The sequence below is a fragment of the Felis catus genome, chromosome A2, assembly GCF_018350175.1.
Source record: "Felis catus isolate Fca126 chromosome A2, F.catus_Fca126_mat1.0, whole genome shotgun sequence".
In the NCBI taxonomy this organism is placed as follows: domain Eukaryota; kingdom Metazoa; phylum Chordata; class Mammalia; order Carnivora; family Felidae; genus Felis; species Felis catus.
In genome coordinates, this window is record NC_058369.1 from 34,033,272 (window position 1) to 34,058,636 (window position 25,365).

Here is a 25,365-nt window from a genome sequence, read left to right on the forward strand (position 1 = left end):
CACATGGAAAGATTTCATTCTTTTTCATGGCTGAGTAATATTCTACTGTGTACATAATCCACATCTTTATCCATTTAGCAGTGAACACTTGGGCTGCTTCCATCATTTGGCTATCATAAATAGTGCTGCAATAAACAGAGGTGCATGTATCCTTTTGAATTGGGGATTTTACATTTTTGGGGTAAATATCCAGTAGTGTGATTGCTGGCTGGATGATAGAGTAGTTCTATTTTTAACTTTCTGAGGAGCCTCCATACTGTTTTCCACAGTGGTTGCATCAGTTTGCATTCCCACCAACAGTACATGAGGGTTTCTTTTTATCCACACCCTTGCCAACATTATTGTTTCCTGTGGTTTTGATTTTAGCCATTCTGGAGTGATATCTCATTATAGTTTTGATTTGCATTTCCTTGATGATGATGATGATGTTGAAGATCTTTTCATGTGTCTGTTGGCCATCTGTATATCCTTTTTTGTAGAAATGACTAGTCAAGTATTCTGCTCATTTTTTAATTGGATTATTTGTTTGCTTTAAATTCTTTATCAGATAATTTTAACATTACTGCCACCTTGGTTTTCAGATTATATTGTCCTTTTTCACTGTTTGAAATGTTTCTGGTTCTTGGTATGATGAACAGTTTATGATTAAAGGTGGATAACTGGTTATTATGAGACTCTGGAACTTAGTTAGATTTTCTGTTTTAGTTGACTTCCTCTGACACTACAGCACCTCCCTTCTTCTTACACAAAGCGTTTGAGATTCATCCATACTATTGTGTGTATCAATACTTCATTCTTTTTTTTTTTATTTATTTATTTTGAGAGGGACAGGACAGCGTGAGTTGGGGAGAGGCAGAGAGAGGGGGACACCAAATCCCATGCAGTCCCCATACTGCCATCATGTCAGCTTGAACCCACAAAACTGTGAGGTCATGAGTTGAGCAGAAACCAAGAGTCAGACGCTTAACTGACTGAGCCACCTAGGTGCCCCAGTTCATTTTTTTTTTTTAATTATGGAATAATATTCCATTATATGTATATGCCATAGTTTATCTACTCACTGTTGAAGGACACCTAAGTTGCTTCAAGATTTTGGTGATCATGAACAGAGCTGCTATAAACATTCATATTCAGATTTTTGTGTGAATATGTTTTCATTTCTCTTAGGAGTTAGTAAATATTTTCTATAGAGGGGCAGATAAGAAATATTTTAGGCTTTGTGGGCTATATACAACCTGATGTTTTTTTCCCCCTCTGTTTCATATTCACTTTTTAAAGAATCTTTAAATATGGAAACATTTTGCATAGCAGTCAACACAAAAACAGGTTGTAGGATAGAAATGGCCTATAATTTGTTGACCTCTGCATCAGGGTAAATATCATTTAACTTATTTATTGTGATTTAGACTATATCTCTTTACAAAGGTTTTAATTGGTTATCCTAATGATTAAAGTATATATATATTTAATGTCACATAATTTATTTACGAGTAATATTTTACCACTTTGAGTGCAATGCAGACAACTTATTACCAGGTAGGTCTCATTATATTCCTCTCTTTACATTGCAGTTGTTATGTCATATCTTCATACATTAAAAACTCCGTATACAATGTTAAATTTTTACCTTTCAGTCATCAAATATTTTAAAGAATTCAACTGAGAGTTCTTTATGTTTATTCAGATACTCACTATTTCTGTTGCTTTCCCTCCGTTGCTGATGTTCCAATTTTTCCTTCTGGAGTCATTTCACTTCTGTTGAAGTATTTCCTTTGGCAAAAAAAAAAAAAAAAAAAAATTTAGAGCAACTCTGCTGTTAGTTGTTCTTTACTAAGAATATCTTTATTTTACCCTCATTGCTGAAGGATTTCTACACTGGATATAGAGTTCTAGGTTAGCACTTCTTTACTTTCAGGGCTTCAAAAACGTTGTGACACTCTCTTCAAGCATCTGTGGTATTCTGATGAGTAATGTGCAGTCACTTGGTTCATTGATTGCCTGTAGGTGATGCATTGTTTTCCTCTGGTGGCTTTCAGTAAATTTCCATTGAAAATTCATTCTCTCTAATGTAGTAGTTTGGTAATGTTTGGTCTTGAATTTCTTTGTACTTAGTCAGTTTGGGGCTGGCCACACTTCTGGAATCTGGAGATAAAGGTCTTTTTTTTTAATAGACATATATTTTTTAATTTTTTAATTTACATCCAAGTTAGTTAGCATATAGTGCAATAATGATTTCAGGAGTAGATTCCAGTGATTCATCCCCTATGTATAACACCCGGAGTTTATCCCAACAATTGTTTTCCTTAATGCCCCTTACCCATTTAGCCCATCTGCCCACCCACTTCCCCTCCAGCAACCTTCAGATTGTTCTCTACATTTAAGGGTTTTGTCCCCCTCCCTGTATTTATATTATTTTTGCTTCCCTTCCCTTATGTTCATCTGTTTTGTATCTTAAATTCCACATATGAGTGAAATCCTATGATATTTGTCTTTCTCTGACTGACTTATTTTGCTCAGCATAATGCACCCTAGCTCCATCCACATTGTTGCAAATGGCAAGATTTCATTCTTTTTGATCACCAAGTAATAGTCCATTGAATATACATACCACATCTTCTTTATCCATTTATCAGTCAATGGACATTTGGGCTCTTTCCATACTTTGGCTATTGTTGATAGCACTATAATGCTATGAACAATGCTATAAACATTGGGGTGCATGTGCCCCTTCGAATCAGCATTTTTGTACCCTTTGGATAAACACCTAGTAGTGCAATTGCTGGGTCGTAGGGTAGTTCTACTTTTAATTTCTTGAGGAACCGCCGTACTGTTTTCCAGAGTGGCTGCACCACTTTGCATTCCCACCAGCAGAGCAAAAGTGTTCCTCTTTCTCTGCATCCTTGTTAACACGTGTTGTTACCTGTGTTGTTCATTTCAGCCTTTCTCACAGGTGTGAGGTGATATCTCAATGTGGTTTTGATTTGTGTTTCCCTGATGATGAGTGATGTTGAGCATCTTTTCATGCGTCTATTAGCCATCTGGATGTCTTCTTTGGAAAAGTGTCTATTTATGTCTTTTGCCCATTTTTTTCACTGGATTATTTCTTTTGTGGGTGTTGAGTCTGATAAGTTCCTTAAAGATGTTGGATACTAACCCTTTATCTGATATGTCATTTGCATATATCTTCTCCCATTCTGTTGGTTGCCTTTTAGTTTTGCTGATTGTCTCCTTCGCTGTGCAGAAACTTTTTACCTTGATGAGGTCCCAATAGTTCATTTTTACTTTTGTTTCCCTTGCCTCTGGGGACATGTCAAGTAAGAAGTTGCTGTTGCTGAGGTCAAAGAGGCTGTTGCCTGTTTTTACCTCTAGGATTTTGATGGATTCCTGTCTTATGTTTAGGGCTCTTAGCCATTTTGAGTTTATTTTTGTGTATGGTGTAAGAAAGTGGTCCAGGTTCATATTTCTGCATGTCGCTGTCCAGTTTTCCCAGCACCACTTGCTGAAGAGACTGTGGTTATTCCATTGTATATTCTTTCCTGCTTTGTCAAAGATTAGTTGGCCATACATTTGTGGGTCCATTTCTGGGTTCTCTGTTCTGTTACATTGATCTATGTGTCTATTTCTGTGCCAGTACCATACTGTCTTGATGATTACAGCTTTGTAATACAGCTTGAAGTCCGGAAATGTGATGCCTCCAGCTTTGGTTTTATTTTTCAGGATTGCTTTGGCTATTTGGGGTCTTTTCTGGTGCCATACAAATTTTAGGATTGTTTGTTCTAGTGCGGTGAAGAATACTGGTGTTATTTTGATAGGGGTTGGGTTGAATACGTAGATTGCTTTGGGTAGTTGTAGATAAAGGTCTTTTGCCAAACTTGGGGTTTTCAGCCATTGATTCTTCAAGTACTTATTCAGCATGTTATTCCTTCTCCTTCTCTCCTTGGACTCTGATGCCATGAATGTTAGACCTCTTGTTAGTGGTTCACATGTCCTTGGGGCTTTATTAGCTTAGAAAAATATTTTTCTATTGTTCAAATTAGACAATTTCTACTGACCTATTTTCAAGTACACCAACTCTTTCCTGTTATCTCCAATCTGCTTTTGATCCCATACAATGAGTTTTTAATTTTGGTTATTGAGTTTTTTTAGTTCTAAAATTTCATTTGGTTCTTAGTAGTTTCTATTTCTTTGCTGAGACATTCTGTTTTTCATTTATTTCAAGTGTGTTTGTGATTACTTGTTGGAACATTTATATAATAGCTGCTGTTAGGTCTTTGTCAGATAATTCCTATATATATGTCACTGTCATGTTGATGTCTGCTGATTGCCTTTTCCATGCAGTTTGAGGTTTTTCTCATTCTTTGTATACTCAGTAATTTGGAGTGTATTCTGAACATTTTGAATATTATATTATAAAAATCTGTGTCTTGTTTACATCTGATGAAAATTGTTGATATTTTTATTTTAGCAGGCAATCAATCTGGTGAGGTTAAGACCATAAATTCCAAAATATGGGCACTGTTTCCAGTGTCATTTCAATTTTCAAGGTCTTGATAGTCCTATTAGGATCTGTCCTACTTGTGTGTCACTGATTCGTTTGGGACCTTGGCCATGGGCTATCTGTTAGCTCAATTCTCATAGTTGCTGGCTGGCTGATTAGGATCAGACTCCAGCAGAGACAGCTCAGAGGGAGCAACTTTAAGCGTTGTTTTCTCAGTTTCCCTGCCGGATGCGTTTGGTACTTTTCACTTCCCTTGGGCTCCTTTTTTGGCCCTGTGGCCTGATAGCTGGGGCTTCATTTACTTTTTCTGTCTTGCATATCTGTGACCGTACCCATGTCTGGGCCCAAGTGGCAAGAAGATACAGAAGGCACCAAATTCAATGGAGGGCTTGTCCCACTCTCTTGGGATCACATCTCCAACTATAGGAGAGGAAGATGTCCTTCCCTCAGGGTTCTGGCTCCTGCCAGCTTCTGTCACTACCACCGTGGGACTGCTGAGGTGAAAGGGTGAGAGAGAGACAAGAGAAGGAAAAAAAAAAAAAAAAGAAGGCAAAATGGAGGATTCCCACATAGTCTCTCAGGGTTAGAAGTTTTCCTGTCCCCTCTTCTCAAGCCGGGACTAGGGTTCTCCTGGAGCTCTGTGTGCACCTCTGTGCTCTCTTTGGGGTTTTAGGCTGCACTGTGTTCGGGCTGGGGCATGCTAGAAGAGAAACAATGATAAACGCACAACCATTCTGGTAATGCTTTAAATTCTAATCTTTGCCAATTCACCTGCTACTAATCATGTTTCAGAGTCCTCCAACAACTGCTCTATGCCTTCTGTCCAGATTTTATAGTTACATTTGGTGGGAGATACAGTCTAGAGTGTGTTTATTCCACGTTACCTGGAACAAGAACTTTATTATTTTTTTTTTATTTAAAAAAAATTTTTTTTCAACGTTTATTTATTTTTGGGACAGAGAGAGACAGAGCATGAACGGGGGAGGGGCAGAGAGAGAGGGAGACACAGAATCGGAAACAGGCTCCAGGCTCCGAGCCATCAGCCCAGAGCCTGACGCGGGGTTCGAACTCCCGGACCGCGAGATCGTGACCTGAGCTGAAGTCGGACGCTTAACCGACTGCGCCACCCAGGCGCCCCTAGAACAAAAACTTTAAAACGTGTTTTTTTTTTTTTTTTCCAACTCGTTAACACTTATCATAAAAAGCCTCAGGCCACGCTTTGAGAAGAACAGGTCAAAAGCAAGGTATATCAATCTCCCATTTTTTCTAAGGAAAGAACAAATTTATATTTATCACTCTTTTCATCATGACATAGGCATCATTAATTAAAAACGTGTGACTTATTGCCTTCGATTCTCTAGGCATCTTTGAAAAACTACGTACCTTGAGGCTATGACTTTAGCTCTTGGTGGAAATGTGCTCAAGATGGTGATGAAAAACAGACTTTGGTTTTTATCCAAAGCGGAGAAAAGGAAAAGTCATCTAAAATTTGCTTTGTTATCTTTTGCAATTCTACTTTGGAAGACACGGTCCATTTTGTTCAACAGTGTTTAAAGAAAACATTCCTCTTTGAATTCCATGTAAAGAAAAGGTTCATCACTTCTTATGAACTCACATACTTCTTATATGACTTAGGTGTTCTCTTTGTCCTGCTAGTAGGAATATCAGAACCTCATATATATTGTTTAATGACACTGGCTCTCCTTAGCTAGGTTTCTTGGAACAACAGATTTTTTCCCTAACATCTTACGATTTTATACTCATTTTGTTGGTAGAGACGAAGTCATACTGAGTAAGACGCAGTGTGGGAACGTTAGTAGTCTCTGCTCTCCTTTTTCTTTGCCATTTCTTTTGGGCTTGGCTACCGCGCTCTTTTAAAAAAAATATAGCACCGAACCTGGGTGATGAGCACATAGGATTTTGTAATTTAATCATGTCTATTTTGCATATTCCTGAAATTCTCCGCAGTAAAAGATTACAAGTTAAAAAAAAACAAGTGAAATGATTGTAACAGTATGGCATTGCTATAGGAATAAAAATGTAATCACTCAAATAGAACGGGTAGCGTGAAGCAGACCAAGCACGTTGAATTCTGACCTATATGTTGAAGACATTATCATAAATTAGTGGGGAAGCTTTTTTTTTTTTTTAATTTTTTTTTCAACGTTTTTATTTATTTTTTGGGGGGACAGAGAGAGACAAAGCATGAACGGGGGAGGGGCAGAGAGAGAGGGAGACACAGAATCGGAAACAGGCTCCAGGCTCCGAGCCATCAGCCCAGAACCCGCCGCGGGGCTCAAACTCACGGACCGCGAGATCGTGACCTGGCTGAAGTCGGACGCTTAACCCACTGCGCCACCCAGGCGCCCCGTGGGGAAGCTTATCTAACAAGTGGATAATATGATGGCAGTGAATTAGCTATTAAAAAAAAAAGTTTACTGGATACAAAACTTCCATCTGAATTCTGGGCATACTTAAGAGTTAAAGAAGGGGAAAAAAACCCTTAAAGCACAAATATCTAAAAAATAAGTGATTACTGACTCTTCATTTGGGGAAGAGCTTTTATTTTTTTATTTTTATTTTTTTTAATGTCTATTTATTTTTGAGACAGAGAGAGACAGAGCATGAATGGGGGAGGGGCAGAGAGAGAGGGAGACACAGAATCGGAAGCAGGCTCCAGGCCCTGAGCTGTCAGCACAGAGCCCTACGCGGGGCTTGAACTCACGGACCGTGAGATCATGACCTGAGCCAAAGTCGGATGCTCAACCGACTGAGCCACCCAGGCGCCCCACGGGGAAGAGCTTTTAAAAGTAAAAACAAAAGACAACAATCCCAAAGGTTAAAGATTATATCATATAAACATTTCATACTTTGTATTTTGCTATAAAAGTCACAAATAATAATCCAACAACAAATGAGGGATAATATTTATCTCAAATAACTCTGGCAAAAGGTAAGTATTCTCTGTCAATCTTAAACTAGATAAATGAATAAGATGCATCGTAAAATTGAAGCAGAGAAACAACCAAATATCTTGATAGTTTACAAAATACAAAATAGCTAATAAACATGTAAAAGAAATACATTCTTCACTGATAAGCTATGTAAGAGAAATCATAAGTATTAGATATAATTCTTATTTATCTACTAAATGTGATAAACGGTTTAGAGAGAATTTGGTGAAAGTCTTTTTTAATAATAAATATAAAGATTTTTTAAGCTTATTTATTTATTTTGAGAGAGAGAAAGAGTGCAAGAGCATGAGTGGGGGAGGGGCAGAAAGAGGGAAAGAGAGAACCTGAAACAGGTTCTGCTTTGTCAGCAAAGAGCCCCACGTGGGGCTTGAACCCACCAACCTTGAGAACATGATCTGAGCCAAAGTTGGGCACTTAATGGACTGAGTCACTCAGGCACCCCAATAATAAAGATTTAACAAAGCTGTTTTGTCAGGAACTTTAAAGCTTTAAAATACTTCACATTTGCCCAGTAAATTCACTCCCAGGAGTTTTTTTCAAGGATAGAGTAATACGCATATGAATTATATGTTATATAATCACATATCACGTACATGAAATATGTATGTGAATATATGTAAAATTATGTGATACCGACTTTACACCATGTGTTGTACAAATGCTCCAACAAGCAACTGCAAACACAGTTGACACAAATGAAAATCTAGAATATCACAGCAGAGATTTAAATACCAGATACAAAGGAGAACCAAACAGAAGCATGCTCGCATATAGGTGCTTGTTGCTGCCTTAGAAGAGAAATGTGGAAACAACATAATTGTCCACAGTTCTAATAATGGTTCAATAAACAATAGAATATCCATATAAGAAATATTTTGTAGTCAATATGAAATGACGTTTAGAAAATATTTTTCTCCAGGGACCGTGGGCATGGGAGGGATGGGGATAGCGGTTCCGTTGGGCATGACGAGAAAGATTTGGAAAAGAGGTAGTGGTGATGATTATACACCATCATGAATGTGTTTAATGCCACTGAACGGTATACTTAAAAATGGTTAAAAGGGTAAATTAATAAAGAAGGAATTATTTTGTGATGGAGGAAAATGCAGTAAAAGTTAGTGCTATGTTAAAAATGAGGATGTTCGTGTCATACAAAATGTGTCAAAGGAAAAAGAAAACCGACCTCAAAGCTAAACACACATAGAGATTTCTTGCAAAGTTATTCAGCAGAAATCTCTGTAAGATGGAATAAAAGGTGGTTGACAGTTCATTATATAGTCACTTTTGGATGCATGTTACTTCGAGATTCTTGCATGAGTGTTAGATGTACAATCCACAGAAAAATTTATGAAAATTAGTAAGGAAATTCGTCAATGAATTACTTATGAAGAAGACAGATTTCCCATTTTACAACTTGAAATTACCCCAAATCCCAACTTCTATTACACGGAGTATCCTTGTTAGTACAGCCAAATGTGTTCTGTGTCCAGAGTTGGTTGAGACGTGAAAAAGTTTATCTACCTTTCTTGGGGTTATAAGATGACAGATGATCAATTCCCTCTCTTTTCCTGTTCCTCTTCTGCCCTAGCCCACTGCAACCACTGAATACAAATTTATTCAGGCCCAGAGGGGCTAGGTGGGGTTCAGTCTCATACTCTGTGTGGTCAGGGACGGAGCTGTGTAGGTCTTTAGGGCTGCTTTCGTGGGACACAGAATCCAAAGCAGGTTCCAGGTTCTGAGCTGTCAGCACAGAGCCAGATGCGGGGCTGGAAGTCACAAAGCGCGAGATCGTGACCTGAGCCGAAGTCGAACTCTTACCCGACTGAACCACCCAGGCGCTCCAACTGCCTTATTTTGATTTAACGTCTTGCTTACCTTAAGGGCTTGCAATAAATCAGACACAGCCTTAATAAAATCAGGTCCAGGGACTAAGACATTTTGGCCAATATTTCAGTTTGTGTCAAATACAGTCTCTCTCTCTTGCTCTATATGAAATACCATGCCCATCTCCATCAGATTTCCATCAAATCCTTTTTCTTGGTGTAAATCACTTCTTTCAGATGAGTGCTAACCATTTCCCAAACTTCTAACCCCAAACCCAACCCTATTTTCCAGTATAATGTTATCTTTGTAACATTTGTGTTTGCAGTTGAAGTGGTGAGCTTCAAACATGTTTTCTCCTTTTGCTATTAGATGATAGAATCCTCGAGGGCACAGATTGAGGGGTAACCTGTGTTAACCACCAAGCACAGTGGCTGGTCTATCAAAGGACTTAGTCAGCCTTGGTTCTCTTGCAGTGGTTTATTTATTTATTTAAAAAAATTTTTTTTAATGTTTATTTATTTTTATAAGAGAGAGAGACAGAGTGCAAGCAGGGGAGGGGCAGAGAGAGAGAGGGAGACACAGAATCCGAAGCAGGCTCCAGGCTCCAAGCTGTCCGCACAGAGCCCGACGCGGGGCCCGAACCCACAGACCGTGAGATCATGACCTGAGCCGAAGTCGGACGTCCAACCGACTGAGCCTCCCAGGCGCTCCTCTTGGCAGTGGTTGCTTAAGTCATGCACCGAACATGCTTTTCTGGAGCTGCTATCGTGTGCGTGTTGGAAAAATGCCGCTCGGAAAGAAAGATGTTGGGGAGGAAGAGAACTCATGCTCAAGTCAGTGAGCATGTTCGAGCATACGAGGGTAGAATTTGAAGAGTGATATGTTGGTTGTGCTCTCTTCCAAAACACCCCCAAGATTTGGGGGCTGGAGAATCGGCCAAGTAGGAAAGGTTCCAAGATCCAAACCAAATGAGAACGTTGTGCTGCACAGTGTCCATCCGTCCCTCCAGTACCATTCGCTTCTTTACCAAGCTCTGTGCTGATCTTTATGGACTCCCCCAACGGGCTCCCTTTCCCTCTGACTTTCTGTTGAATGCAGGCCCATCAGGGGCACTGGCAGGAGATCTGAGAGTAAGGTCACCACGCTTACTTCCCTTCCTCCTTCCTCGTTCCTCCCTTTTCCTTCCAACACAGCGTGGCTGCATCTTCCTACTGAAGGCCATGCTTCCGGTCAGCCAAGTTTGGTTAGAGCTCCCTCTCCAGTTGCGGGGAAATTCTGGCTCTGTCTCCTCTCGCCTTCAAGCCTGAGCAGACGCAGCCCCTCCGCAGCTAAGCACAAGGCTCGACCCCACCGCTCGCTGGTTTCCCTTAACCATACCCACACTTTTATAAACAGCTCTTTACTTTTATTAAAGTCTCCACAACTGTCCCATGGGAGGCGGCCATGTGTGTCCCTGCTAAGACTCGGAGCCACACTTCTCTTGATGTGGGGTCATTTTTTTTCCCCATTATGCCTTCCCTGAAGAGCTAAGCACTGTGTCTGCTAGCCGGATGGCAGTGATGGTTTCAAGATGAGGCCTCTTCAGGCTATCTTGCAGGGTGAGGAAGGCTTCACAGAAAAAAAAGCATGTGAAGCCAGATGGGCACCCTGAAGTCAATCAACAGGCAGGAAAAGCAGGACGCCAGCGCTCACTCCCAACCCTCAGTGATTTTTTTCTCGTCTAAACAAGCTGTGCCTTACGAGCCCTGGTCACTGACAGTTTCTGCCCAAAGTCTACAGCAATACCCAACCAACTCAAAATCCAACTTGCCAGTCCGGTAGGGGTTCCGATTTAGGAAACCAACGCAGACTGTAAGGTGACTATTTGCGGAGTGCTCTGCTACTCAGTCGACGAACCCACTGCATTTAACCTTCCCACAGCCTCACGCGCAAGATATTACCAAGTTACAGATGAGAAAAGCCAGCTCAGAAAGGTCAGGCGACTTGCCCAGCGTACACGGTGAGCGGCAGAACCAGCATTGAGATGCAGACCTGAGGTTCCGAATGGTTGGAGTTCTCGTAGAAAAATAGCTCTGGGGATCAAAGCGCTGTAGTTAAGTCCTGACTACCCTGCTCTGGTTGGGTAACTTTAAGCACCTTACCTAACTTCTCTGGGTTTCACTTTCCTCATCCCTAAAGAGGATAAAAACATTTTCCACGTTACAGGCTAACTGTGACTCTTGAACAGTAGCACAAGGTTAAGAATATTTTAAAGACTTAGGGGCTATAAAGCACGATTCCTTTGATTGCCTTTTTCCTAATTCCCCTTGACCTTGGAGGTGGTGAATCTGATTCTGGGTTCCATTTTCCACGAGAAACCCAAAGACAGACTCGTGAGGTTTGATTTCTCAATAGTCATGGTAAGAGTTATGATACCAGTAAAAAGAATAACACTGATGCTTCTAGAAACAACTCACATTTATTGACCGCTTACCACGTGTCAGGCACTTTAGTCAGAGTGTGTCGCTTAATCCTCCCGCCTACTCTGTGAGTAGACATCACTGTCATTTTCTTGGATGAGGAAACCAATCTCACGAATAACTGGATGTGGATTATGTATTTTGGATATGCTGGTTTAAAATATATTATTAAAATGAATTTCAATTATTATTATTGTTATTATTTTTGCTTTTGAAGATATGTCTACTACAGGACTTAAAATTGCACCTGTGGTTTGCATCATCTCTCCACAGGGCAATGTTGGAACAGAGTGATCTTCCGGGTACAGTAAAACCTTGAATTGTGAGGAACTGGTTTTACGAGCGTTTTGCAAGATGAGAAAACATTTCTGATAAATTTTAAGGTGATAAACGAGCCACGTCTTACAATACCCGTAGTATGTGATGCCAAAAGTCACATCACAACTGAGCCAATGGTTCTTGAAATTCGCTTGAAATTCCAAAGTACAAGTGCTTTGGATTACCAGCATGTTTCCGGAGCAAATTATGCTCGCAAACCAAGGTTTTATCGTATTTCATAAGCCTTGGTTGGGCCTATTTCTAAAACTGTACCATCTGTAGCCGTAACAAAGGAAGAAGACCTTTGCTTTTGATGACATTTATAGGGAGCAGGGGTGGGGGACGGAACCAAACTCCTATTGCTGTAGCTTCGAGAAAACCACAGCTTTGCAGGTTTATCTTCACCAAGAGAGGGATCTGCTCTGTGGGCTTTGGCGTATGTGCTTCTCTAAATATTCTGATGGTTGAATCCAGCCTGAAAGCAAACATTTCAAAGCCTTTGGCAGAAGCAGTTGAAAGAGAGGCATCCAAGCCATCAGGCCAGCAGATGATGTTTACTTCTTGTGACATAAGAGTCAAGTCAAATTTTATTTCATAGCACTTACTTTCATGTCCTGAGAATAGAAAAATGCCTTCAGATGACCAAAACATCCCTGCACAACCCAAATCCCATTAGCTAAATCTCTGTTTGTAGAACACAGTGATTCTTTTTTTCCAGTCAAGACAGGTCCTTTAACTTCCTGAGGTGCTTCTTACCTTAGCAGAAGGAGTGTGTGTGTGTGTGTGTGTGTGTGTGTGTGTGTGTGTGTGTGTGTGTTTCTTTAAACAGACTGATACGGCCGGGTTCAAAGGGATGCCACCAAGTTCAGTAGGGAGATTTGGAAAGCTCAAGGCCCTCCTGCAAATACTTGGCATGGGACAAAGACTGTTACAAACAATAAGATACGCTGCCGCGCACAAAGGCCTTTATATTTTCCTAAGTTCTTTTGCGTTGGTGATTTCATTGTACCGCTCTGCCACCACCCCCATTCTTGATGAGGGAGCCGAGGAAACAGAAGCCAGGTAGAATTCCAGCTCAGCACTGGGGAGGAGGGTAAGATTTAGGATCAGTGGGCTTGCTCTCAAATTTCTGCTCTGCTTTTCTGGCTGTGTGACCCTGGACAAGTTGCTAAACGTCTCTGAACTTCCTTTGACTTACTTGTACAACGTGGCTGGTACAGACTCAAGAGGCTATATGCTGTATGATTTCACTTATATGACATTTTTTTTCAATTTTTTTTTTCAACATTTATTTATTTTTGGGACAGAGAGAGACAGAGCATGAACGGGGGAGGGGCAGAGAGAGAGGGAGACACAGAATCGGAAACAGGCTCCAGGCTCTGAGCCATCAGCCCAGAGCCTGACGCGGGGCTCGAACTCACGGACCGCGAGATCGTGACCTGGCTGAAGCCGGACGCTTAACCGACTGCGCCACCCAGGCGCACCTATATGACATTTTAAAAAGACAGAACTGTAGGGACAGAGAAGCAGTAGTTTCCAGGGGATAGGGCTGGGTTGGGGGAGGATGTGACCACAAAGGTTTAGCACAAGGGGAAGTTTTTTTTTTTTTTTTTTTAACGTTTATTTATTTTTGGGACAGAGAGACACAGAGTATGAACGGGGGAGGGGCAGAGAGAGAGGGAGACACAGAATCGGAAACAGGCTCCAGGCTCTGGGCCATCAGCCCAGAGCCTGACGCGGGGCTCGAACTCACGGACCGCGAGATCGTGACCTGGCTGAAGTCGGATGCCTGACCGACTGCGCCACCCAGGCGCCCCAGCACAAGGGGAAGTTTTGAGGCAAAAGAAGCGCTTTGTATTTTCACCGTGGAGATTACACAACTGGCTGCATTTACAAAAACTCCTAGAACTAGCCTTACAGAAAAAAAAAAAAAAGTGAATTTTGTAGAAAGTAAATTTTAAAATAGTTAGTCAAAAGATGGGCTAATAAAATGTGTCTCTCAGTGTTGTTGTGGCATCTGAGTTTACACAGCAAACAGTGGGGTGACCACTGCTCCTTTTTCGTCCTAACTTGATATTTCTAAGCTTGCAGCTGCTGAATAGAAGTAGAAGAGATGGGACCCAGCAAATTTAATTTCAACTCTTAAAACTGGTGAGAAAGACACAGGGCAAAGTCCAGGGCTCTCCATGGTTCAGTGACGTGGTGACAGTCGAAAACGGGCGGGAGATGGTAAGGAGGGAGGGAATCCATATGTGCGTCTATGCAACGAATCCACCAGTAAGAGAACTCGACAGTCTTTTTTGTCCTCTCTGCTGGCCCGTTTTATCTTCCACCGGCGGCCCCTTCCCTGCCCGACCGACTCAAAACTTTCTCACCAAGTTTCACACAGATCTAGTTGTTTCTTGGTTGTTTGTTTCAGGCACACTGCCAGCTGGCTGGATCCGCCTCCTGCTACAGAAAACAAATCTCTCCTCCATTTCTCACGTGTTACCAGCCTAACAAATAAACTACTGTCTGCGTTTTACACTGATTCCTGCAAACGCCCCAGTCCTTCCCAGGCGGAGTGCGTTCTGCAGGCGGGGAGTTTTGAAAAGATGAAATATAACGAACTGGCGACGGTGTGGTCCTCAGAGCTGGCGGCGGGTATTTTTAGCTGCTAGGTTTTCCTTAATGACGCTGGCTGCCGTGGGCCATCGCCATTGGGTTCTTCTGTCTTGCCAAGGGGAGCGTGCAGCTCCGAAAGACAATTCAGTCTGTCTACAGGGTCCCAGCCCTGGTTCTCAGGGAGCTCATAGGCGCGTCTTCATTTTTAGGATGCTCTGAATTTTAGAGGCGTTTGCGTTGGGGTGCAAGGAGAGAAGTGATTTCCCTGCCCTCTTGGCAAGATAGGCTCCCCTGTGCCTTTGCCTGGGAGATCAGATCAAGCTTTACAGCTTCTCACCCCACACGAAGATGTGTTTCAAAGCTCAGACATCCTTCCTTGGGAAAAGGAGCTGGGGGCTTAAACTTGTGACGACCTCGGAGGACAAAACTAGAAAAAGGGAGGCTGCTCACTACAAGTGCCCTCAAATGCTTTGACGTGGAGTGATCTTCCCATCAATAGAAGCATTCAGGAGGGGGATGGACTGCCAGTTGCTGGGGATACTTGAGAGACATTTTCTGCATCCCAGAGGGATTGGTGCTTTCAAAGCTCGGCTAAGCTCAAGAGTCTGTGCGTCCACGTACCTGCCTAACTTGAGTAAGATGCTGATCCAGGGAGGGAGTGGAATCAAACTCTCCTGGAAATTAGATTTGACACGATCCTGGGCTGGATAACTTCTGTCTGTCCTTCCAGCTCTACTTTCCATCCTTCTAGATTTTTCTGTGTTCGGGGAGTCTGACAGATATGAGTTACATTCACAGGCTCTGTGCCCTCAGGCTTCCGGGTGAGTCTGGCCACAGGGGACCCCGGGAAGGTGACCGGAGGGAGGGAGGAGCATGAGGCTGGGGTTCTGTTCCGCCAGCTCTCCTGCTATTATGGATGAGACACATAGTGGATGTGTTCCTTGGATAAAGATGGCTGACTGTTGGTCTCTCCATTCCACGTCCCCCCATCATGCCCCTTCGGGCCTGGCCAGAGTTCTGTTACTACCCGGAGTTGCTGCCCTATCTCCCACCATTTCTGTACACCTGCCTCCACCTTTGCAAATTGTCCCTGTGCCACGTTCTCCTCACGTGATTCCGTTTGGGTAAGGTCATTTCTTTCCTGGAGGGGCCTTGACTGGCATGCATATTTAATACACACCTACTCGGGGTGCCTGGGTAGCTCAGTCGGTGAAGCGGCCGACTTCGGCTCAGGTCATGATCTCGCGGTCCGTGAGTTCGAGCCCCGCGTCGGGCTCTGTGCTGACAGCTCAGAGCCTGGAGCCTGTTTCGGATTCTGTGTCTCCCTCTCTCTGACCCTCCCCCGTTCATGCTCTGTTTCTCTCTGTCTCAAAAATAAATAAACGTTAAAAAAAAAAAATTAAAAAAAAATACACACCTACTCTGTGCGACGGAGAAGATGACACAGTTCTTGCCCTCAACTGCTTTCCGCGGTGGTTATGGAGATAAGATGAAGATCTTGGGGCTGGGGGGAACGGACACATTTTTGTTGTGGTGGCTGTTGACTACGTGAGCCCTTGGAACCCTAGGAGACGAGAACTTTGCCTGGATACGCGAGCCAACAAGACTAAATTCAGCTAAAAATAAAACAGACCAACTCTTCCATGAATTCAATCGAACGCATGTCTTATTTTTTGGCTTTCTGACAAACCAGATTGACCGAAGGTTCCTTCTGGGCTAGTTGTTTTAGGCGCGGAGTTCAGACATGGCCCCCGACGGCACCTGTGTCATGACAAGGTCGACTCTGGGGGAACGACGCACAGCGGGGACGCGTGGTTTCTGGCAGCCACGGGGGTGACCTGGGAGGGTCAGAATGAGAACACATATGTTGGGGCTGGATCCCAGGATAAGGTAAGAACACCGCCCTGTGGGACCCCCGCAGCTGCCTGGTCGTGAAGCGGAACGAGGCCGAATTCCCTGGTTGGGGGAGCACCTGCAGACTCATTAACAGGAACAGGAAGTCAGTGCCCCTTCAGGGAGGAGTGCCTCGCGGTGGAAGAATGGACTCACGTCTTCGTGAAGAGACGCGAGGAGCGGCCCAAGAGCCTCCACAACCGCACCCCAGTTTACGGAATCCGGAGAGCACGAACCCTCGTGCATGGACAGCTTTGATTTTTCTGTCCAGCGCTCTGTTTCCCCGGAGGCTAACACCTAGCAAGTCAGGGGTGCACCACACCTGTTTACTTTATCTCCAGGACTCTCTCTCTCTCTTTTCAACGTTTATTTTTGAGAGAGACAGAGCGTGGGCAGGGAAGTGAGAGGGAGCCACAGAATCCAAGCAGGCTCCAGGCTCTGAGCTGTCAGCACAGAGCCCGATGCGGGGCTCGAACCCACGGACCGCGAGATCATGACCCGAGCCGAAGTTGGAGGCTTAACCGACGGAGCCACCCAGGCCCCGCTTTATCTCCAGGTTTTAACACAGTAGCTGACCCATAGAAAGCGCTGATGAAATGATTGTGAAATGAAGGTGGAATTGATACGCCTTTCTTTACCTGTGAGCCCACTTCTTCCTACTCAAACTGCGTAACTCTGAGGCCTGAGTTTCATCACTGTAATCCTTTTTTTTAAATGTTTATTTATTTTGAGAGAGAGAGTGGGCGGGGGAGGGGCAGAGAGAGGGAGGGAGCCAAGCAGGCTCCATGTTGTCAGTGCAGAGGCCGATGGAGGGCTTGAACCCGTGAACCGTGAGACCTCAGCTGGAATTTAGAGTCGGACGCTTAACTGACACAGCCACCCAGGTGCCCCCCTCCTTAGTGTGTTTTTAAGGAGATGTACCTCCTGGGGTAAGTATGAGAATCCCAGGGGTAGTCACTGGCAAAAGGGGTCATTCTTGATTACCATCCTCTACAGAGAAAACCCTGGAAAATATCATGAGCCTGCGCAGGAAGCTCATTTGGGGCTGTTTCTGTCACCATGGTTGCATAGTGTGGCTCTTGAAAGCAAGAGGTCCAGAAACTTGCAGTAGTCTCGGACCAATGCAGAAAAGTGTTTGGTTATCAGTACTTTTTGGCATAGCATCAATCTTGTTGGGTCTTAGAAATGGAGAAATGAAGCCTTTCTCTCTCGGTGACATTTGCTATTTCCTGCCCTATCCAACCTAAAAGAGTGCTAGACCCTTCTCTCTTAGTCACTTCTTATCCGTTAATGTTGCAACCAAACTCCATTTATTTCTTTGTGCTTATGATTACTTGAAATCATATTTATTTGTTATGGAGGGCATGAAGGCAGGGACACCTGTACCCCACCACCTAGAATGTGCTGAGCATACAGTAGGTACTCAATAAATGAGTTTTGTTTTTGTTTTTGTTTTTGTTTTTTTTCAACGTTTATTTATTTTTGGGACAGAGAGAGACAGAGCATGAACGGGGGAGGGGCAGAGAGAGAGGGAGACACAGAATCGGAAACAGGCTCCAGGCTCCGAGCCATCAGCCCAGAGCCCGATGCGGGGCTCGAACTCACGGACCGCGAGATCGTGACCTGGCTGAAGTCGGACGCTTAACCGACTGCGCCACCCAGGCGCCCCGAGTTTTTTTATAATAGATTATTATTTTATATTAAATGGTATTATATTGGGGTATAGGCTTTCAAAAATATATGCAATTCTTTATTTTTTTATTTTTAACGTTTATTTATTTTTGAGACAGAGAGAGACAGACCATGAACGGGGGAGGGGCAGAGAGCGAGGGAGACACAGAATCGGAAGCAGGCTCCAGGCTCTGAGCCATCAGCCCAGAGCCTGACGCGGGGCTCGAACTCACGGACCGCGAGATCGTGACCTGAGCTGAAGTCGGACGCTTAACCGACTGAGCCACCCAGGCACCCTGAAAATATATGCAATTCTTTAGTACATAGCTCTTCTAATATATAAATACCCATTTGGATAAGGAGGGATTTCTAATTTCACCCACTTATCATATGTGGAACAAATTTTCATTCGTAAAAACATGACCTTGGCTTTAAGGTAAAGCAACAGGCAAGTCTATCTTATCTCTTTTTTTTTTTTTCAACGTTTATTTATTTTTGGGACAGAGAGAGACACAGCATGAATGGGTGAGGGGCAGAGAGAGAGGGAGACACAGAATTGGAAACAAGCTCCAGGCTCTGAGCCATCAGCCTAGAGCCCGACGCGGGGCTCGAACTCCCGGACCGCGAGATCGTGACCTGGCCGAAGTCGGACGCTTAACCGACTGCGCCACCCAGGCGCCCCTAAGTCTATCTTATCTCTTATGGTGAATTCCCTTCTAGGTACCCTATCGTTCTCTGCACTATCCTGTTTCATCAGAAGTACTACATAAGGTTGAGCCTCAGAAGGTTCAGAAGGTAGAGGGCTCTCAACACTTTCTTCTCAAGATTCCCCTTGGTCCCTAAGTCAGAGATGTCAATTTGTCTTTCAAAATCATTTGGTTATCTTTCTGGTCATACAGGTGGACTACATTTTCCACCCTCATCTGCAGGTAAGTACGGCCACATGACTGAGTCCTGCTCAGTGTAATGTGGGCAGAAGTGAGGTTCATGGAAAAGTCTTCTCTCTCTCTCCCTCTGTTTGTCTACTGGACTCAGAAGAGGCTGGGGAGGATGGAACCACAAGAGAGACCCGCAAGAAGGACACACAAGCCTGGGTCTTTAATGTGGTCCCCCTAAAAGTCAATCTCTATATGAGAGAGAAATAAAACACTGAGTTGAGCCATTGAGATGTTCAGGTTCATCTGTGATGGTAGGTAATTAGTTATGCTAACTAATACAGTTTCTACACAAATGCATCATCTAGCCTGAAGTATTCTGTGAGATGTGCAGACCAGGAGACATGGGGGAATGCTAGCCTTTCTCAAACCACAGCATAGAGGCTTTGTTGCCCTGTGTCTGCTAACTCCAAAGGGCTACTCTGAGCTCTTCTCCAGAAAAGAAAGTGTGACTGGATGTTTCCACCACTACAAAGCTTTTGGCAATGACTACATGGAAAATTTGGTTTTTTAATTTCATCAAACTGGGACCTCACTGCAAGTGAATAAATGTACAAGCTCACGGCGATGGAAGCACTTGCTATGGGATAAAACGGTATGATACAGTGACAAATATTTTTGGATGAACAGAGATACAACATGGTTCTAACCCTATGGCTCCGCCCTAACCAGCTGTGAGAAGCTTGGACTCTCTCTACACTTTGTGGGGCTATTGAAAGGATCAAAGAAGACAAACTACTTTAAAATAGGTCCAGGTTCTGGGCGCCTGGGAGGCTCAGTCGGTTGAGCGTCCGACTTTGGCTCAGGTCATGATCTCATGGTTTGTGAGTTCGAGCTTCACATCAGGCTCTGTGCTGACAGCTGGAGCCTGGAGCCTGCTTTGGATTCTGTGTCTCCCTTTCTCTCTGCCCCTCCCCTACTTGCACTCTGGCTCTCTCTCTCTGTCTCTCTCTGTCTCTCTCTCTCTCAAAAATGAATAAACATTAAAAAAATAGGTCTAGGTTCTGTAACTTCTAATGAGATAGGCAATTTGAATCAACAAACCTTGATTAGGTTTTGTTGGCGGGGGTTGATATAAATGAGATAAGACATAGTTCCTGCCCTCCAGGAGACACATTTCCCCTGATGCTTCTTTTGAAGGGAGAAGATAGCTTTTCCAGATGCTTTCTAGCAGATTTTTCTTTATTTTCCATTAGGCAGAACTGGGTTCCATGCTCATCCATAAACCAGTCACTGGTATGGATAATGGGATGATCATTATTGAATTAAACTGGAGGAAACAAATACTTGAATAACAAACTACAACCCTTAAATTATCAGCAATGTGATCGGAGTGTGTAAAAGAAGTGATTAATTTTGACCTTGATAATGAGAAAGATTTCAGAAGGGTTTGTAATATCCCTAGGAAAAAAGGCAAAATGTATTAACATGACTTAAAGGTTATATATGATTTGTCCTCCCTCCTTTACTTATTTGACCTTATCTCTTGCCACTTCATAAATAATATTTTATGCTGCAGTCATAGCCACTGCTTTTGCATTTTTAAACTTGCCGTATTCTCTCCTCCACATCTCTGGACCCTTCTTTATAACCTCTCCTCCTATTACATCATGTGTACATATCTTTCATGCTTTAGTTTATGAGTCACTTCCTCCAGGAATCCTTCTTAGATTCTCCAGTCCAGGTTAGATACCCTTGCTACCATTTATCATGCTGCTGGCTATAAGTAACAGGTACTAAAATACAGTTGTAACGTCACATAAGAAATCTGGAGATACACAGATATAGGGCTGATTCTACGATATGATAATGTCAACACTTAGATTCGTTTGCGGCAATTCTCTTGGCTTTTACCTCATGGTCACAAGACGGCTGCTGTAGCTCTGAATCATGCCCTCCCACGAAACAACCAAGAGCAGAAAGGGAAGAAAACATTTCTGGGGGATGATCTTACTCTTTGAGGAAAATCCTTCTTAGAAATCCTTTGAAGGCTTTCCTTTATGTCTCGCTGGCCAGAAGGGGCTCCTAGGTACATGTCCTAGCCACAATGGAGGCTGGAGAGTGAGTGTCTGACATTCACAGGGGAGGAGGCTCTGCCAGCCTGGAAGAAATGTGAAGGTAGTGTCTGTCGGGTAAGCCAACGCCAGACCCTCCCTCTGGACCTCCAGAGCCCCCAGTTCCCTCTCTGGTCCATCATCACACAGTAAATAATTCCTTATGTGGTTGTATCCACTAGCCTACAGTCTTTGTTAGGGGAGGACAACTGCACCGAATAAATGAAAAATAAACACAGCGTTATCACTACCAACACTCCCCATAACAAAGCCACAGGCTGGGATCACTTCAGTCTGCGAAGAGCTGGTTTTAGAACTACTTTACCGGCCAGTGGCTCCCTGGTGAAATTCTAACAGGTAAGATCACAACCTCAAGGACTATCAGTTATGAAAAGAAAATAAAACAAAGCACAATTACTAAGTCGCTATTGGGGGCTAAGATGAGAGGGGGACAGAGCTTGAGAGCTGGTGGGAGCAAAGAGACCTGAACCGGCCTGGGAAAGACCGAACAGCAATGAGCATCATTCGGGACTGTTTTGGTGGCAAGAGACAGAAAATTCAAGTCAGTTCCCATAGTAAGGAACACTTACGTCCTCAAAAACAGGAAGTCAAGGCAGGGGCAGGGTTTATTCTGCTTTATTATCTGCAGCTTAGCATCCCCCAGGGTTAAAGATGGACCCACAGTTCCATGCTCTACACGCACAATGCCGAGGGAAGGACACATGTTCCCCTATGCCTCTTTTTAAGGGAGAAGATAGCTTTTCCTGAAGCCTCCCCACAGATTTTTCTTTGTTTTTCACTTGTTAGCACTGGATCACATGCATCTCCATAAACTCACGGCTATGGTTAATGGGACGATCATCCCTGAACGAAGCCAGCGAAGATTTATCTTTGTGACCTGTGGAACCCCAACAAAATTAGCACCTCTTCTTCGAGGGAAAAAAAAAAAGCAGGCATCGGAACGGCCGTTGGACAAGCACGCAATGACCTTTGTTACAAATGGCTCCCTTGGCACGAAGCAAATTCCAACGTTGGAATGAACAAGTCATACGAGGCTGAGTCTCAAACCACACCTGGCACTGCCAAAACTCTTCAAATGGAAGAACAGCCCCGGTCACAAATGCTTGTCAACCGGGTTCTTCTGCTGTAGTCTCATAAGGGATTCATATTATTACTTTAGCATTCCTAGGGCAAGGATAAAGAGTAGTTTATGACATTCATACCCTCTGGGTTATCTCTTTGCAGAGGGGCCAGTTCAGCTGTCTCTAAGCACCAGGAGTTACATACCCTGAACTATTCTAGAAAAGGAAGATGCTGGCCTTCACTCTCTACTCTTATGATTTAAGGCTGGGCCTTGGCCTCCTACTTCATTGGTGTCTGAGCCCTTGTGTCTCATCACTTACAGGAAGACTTCCTTGTTTCAGATTTGGAATGTGATTTAGTTGGTCCCAAACTGTGAGCCAACACCTTCAATAAAAGTTGTTAAAGTGAGAAAAGGTGTTTTCCCACCAGGTGGGAGCAAAACAGTTTCAGAGTGGGTTTTGGTTCAGCTGGTCTGGAGGAACATTCGTGTTATCTTTCATTACCCAAGGCCTGGCTCAGTTGAGGCCAGGAACTCCTAAGCCATAACGTTACCCGCAGACACAGAATTATTCTTCTGCCTGGTCATCTGGGTTCTTTCTATGAGATGTTTTGAGATTCTGAGTCAGAGGTCAGCAGACTAGAGCTCGTGGAACAAATCTGGCCCACCATCTGTTGTTGTAAATAAAGTTTTATTGGGATACAGCCACTTTTAGTTGGTTACGCCTTGTCTGTCTATGGCTGCCTTTGAGTTACAATGGTGGACTCGAGTAGTTGCGACAGAGACCCTATGGCCCACAAAGCCTGAAACATTTACCCTCTGGCCGTTTACAAAAAAGTGTGCTGACCTTTGTCTGAGAGGGAAAGACCAAGTGAGAAGCAAGGAAGCTGTAAGCAAGACAGATGCCCAAACTCCTATAAATGAATACTAAACAAAAGTTGCTGAGAAGTTAGAATGGATTCGGGTGGTTTGGAACAGGCCACTGTGGGTCAAGCCAGGCCTTACCGGGACTTTATTCAGCCCCTGATATATATGGGCGTGTCCCAGCCCGCCGTGATGGTGTCATATCTCCCTGGGAAGAAGCACGTCACTTCATTGGTGTTTGTATTCCCAAATGTGACACCTGGAAGTGGTTTTCTAAATCTTCCGGTTGAAGTGCTCCAATCAAGATTGTTTTGCAATCTGACACACACATCCATCAGAGCTGTTCTATGGAGCCTCTGGACTGGCCGTAAAACACTCAGCCACAGGCCTCCTTCGTTTTCAAACAGGAGCCAAGGGAAGACCACAACAGAAAGCTGTTTATACAATTCAGGTCTTCTTAGTGACATAAGGCAAACGTCAGACAACTAACTGTAAGAATCAATTGCTGCTGAAGCCTAAGGCAGACAGAGTCGTCTGCTTCGGGTCCCGGTTTCTCACCTTTCTAAACCAAAAATAAGTAAAAAAAAAAAAAAAAGTTATTAAAGATCGTAATTATCTGGGGCGCCTGGGTGGCTCAGTCGGTTAAGCGTCCGACTTCAGCTCAGGTCATGATCTCATAGTCTGTGGGTTCGAGCCCCGCATCGGGCTCTGTGCTGACAGCTCAGAGCCTGGAGCCTGCTTCCGATTCTGTGTCTCCCTCTCTCTCTGCCCCTCCCCTGCCCATGCTCTGTCTCTCTCTGTCACAAAAATAAATAAAGACATTAAAAAAAAAGATAGTAATTATCAAATACTCTTTTTTTAAAGTTTATTTTTAATTTTGAGAGAGAGAGACAGCAAGCCAGGGAGGGGTAAACAGAGAAGGGGGCAGAGGATCTGAAGTGGGAGCTGAGCTGGCAGCAGACGGCCACATACGGGGCTCAAACTCACCAACCATGTGATCATGACTTGAGCCACAGTTGGATTCTTAAATGACTGAGTCACCCAGATGCCCCGGTTATCAAATACTCTTACTTTATTTTATCTGATTTTTAAAAAGAAGATTTTATTTTTAAGTAATCTCTGCATCCAACATGGGGCTTGAACTCTCAACCCCGATATCGAGAGTCCCCCCACATTTCCCCGACTGAGCCAGCCAGGCAGCCCTCAAATACTCTTACTTTAGACATTGTGTTGAGCAATGTCCTTACCTACATCATCTTACTTAATCTTCGCAAGATACTGTGAAAAGGATAGTATTCCTGTGTTACCTCCTTTTTATCGATGAGGAAGCTAAGGCCGGGCACAGGGCTCCCAGATCTGGAAAGCTTGTTAAAACACAGATTCCTGGTCCCTGTCCCTAGAGCTTTCCATTCAGCCTTCAGAGTGGGGCCTGAGTTTCTGCATCCCACTGAGTTCCCGGGTGATGTGGACTCTGCTTGCCCGGGGCCACAATGTAAGCGCAATGGCTGGGCATTTAAGTCAACAACCCGGACGTATGGCCACTGTGGCAGGGTCATGTCTCAAACCCAGATACGTATGTGTAACTAGATCCAATCTTTTAATCATTTTTGATCTGATTAAATGCCTCCCATGAACTCAAAAAAGACCGGGTAAAAGATACTCAAACACACACTCTGGAAATCTTATCAATAACTCAAGTGTGTGCAATTTCCCAGATGACCCAAGTCCTTCTCAGTTGGGGACTTGGCATTTTTAAGCCATTTCGGGAAGGGATGCTTGCACACCCAGAGTCACATGGCCCGATAAACAATTGAATTGGCACTTTGGCCTAGCATAGGAGATCCCACAGAATTATCAATTTTAAGCAGTCTCACCCAAGTAACCACACCCCAAGCCTTTTTATGTACTTCTAGGATTTGAGGAAGAGGCGACTGCTATATGATCTTGCTTCAATAGTTTGAGATCTATATATCATACCTTCTCTTCCCCTACAGAAGGGAAATTTATGCATAAAGGGATTATTTTTTCCTGTTCTAATATCCCATGTTGTTTTGTACCTGAGTATACAATAGCCAAGGTTCTATACTATGTAGAGTATCTGGATAGTTTGGCATAGTGTTAAGAATGTGGGTTGTGCTTTCCAACTTTGCGTTCATGTACAACATCACCACCTACTATGTGACTTTGGT

The 25,365-nt window shown here is 43.5% G+C and overlaps 1 long non-coding RNA gene across 1 annotated transcript in view; it reads right to left on the reverse strand.

Moving 5' to 3' along the window:
• Positions 1-25,365, reverse strand: part of LOC109496568 — a 395,231-nt gene that overhangs the window by 117,271 nt on the left and 252,595 nt on the right. The window contains exon 3 of the long non-coding RNA XR_006593882.1: positions 1,693-1,770. This is a non-coding gene — a long non-coding RNA (uncharacterized LOC109496568). The remainder of the gene's footprint in view (positions 1-1,692; positions 1,771-25,365) is intronic.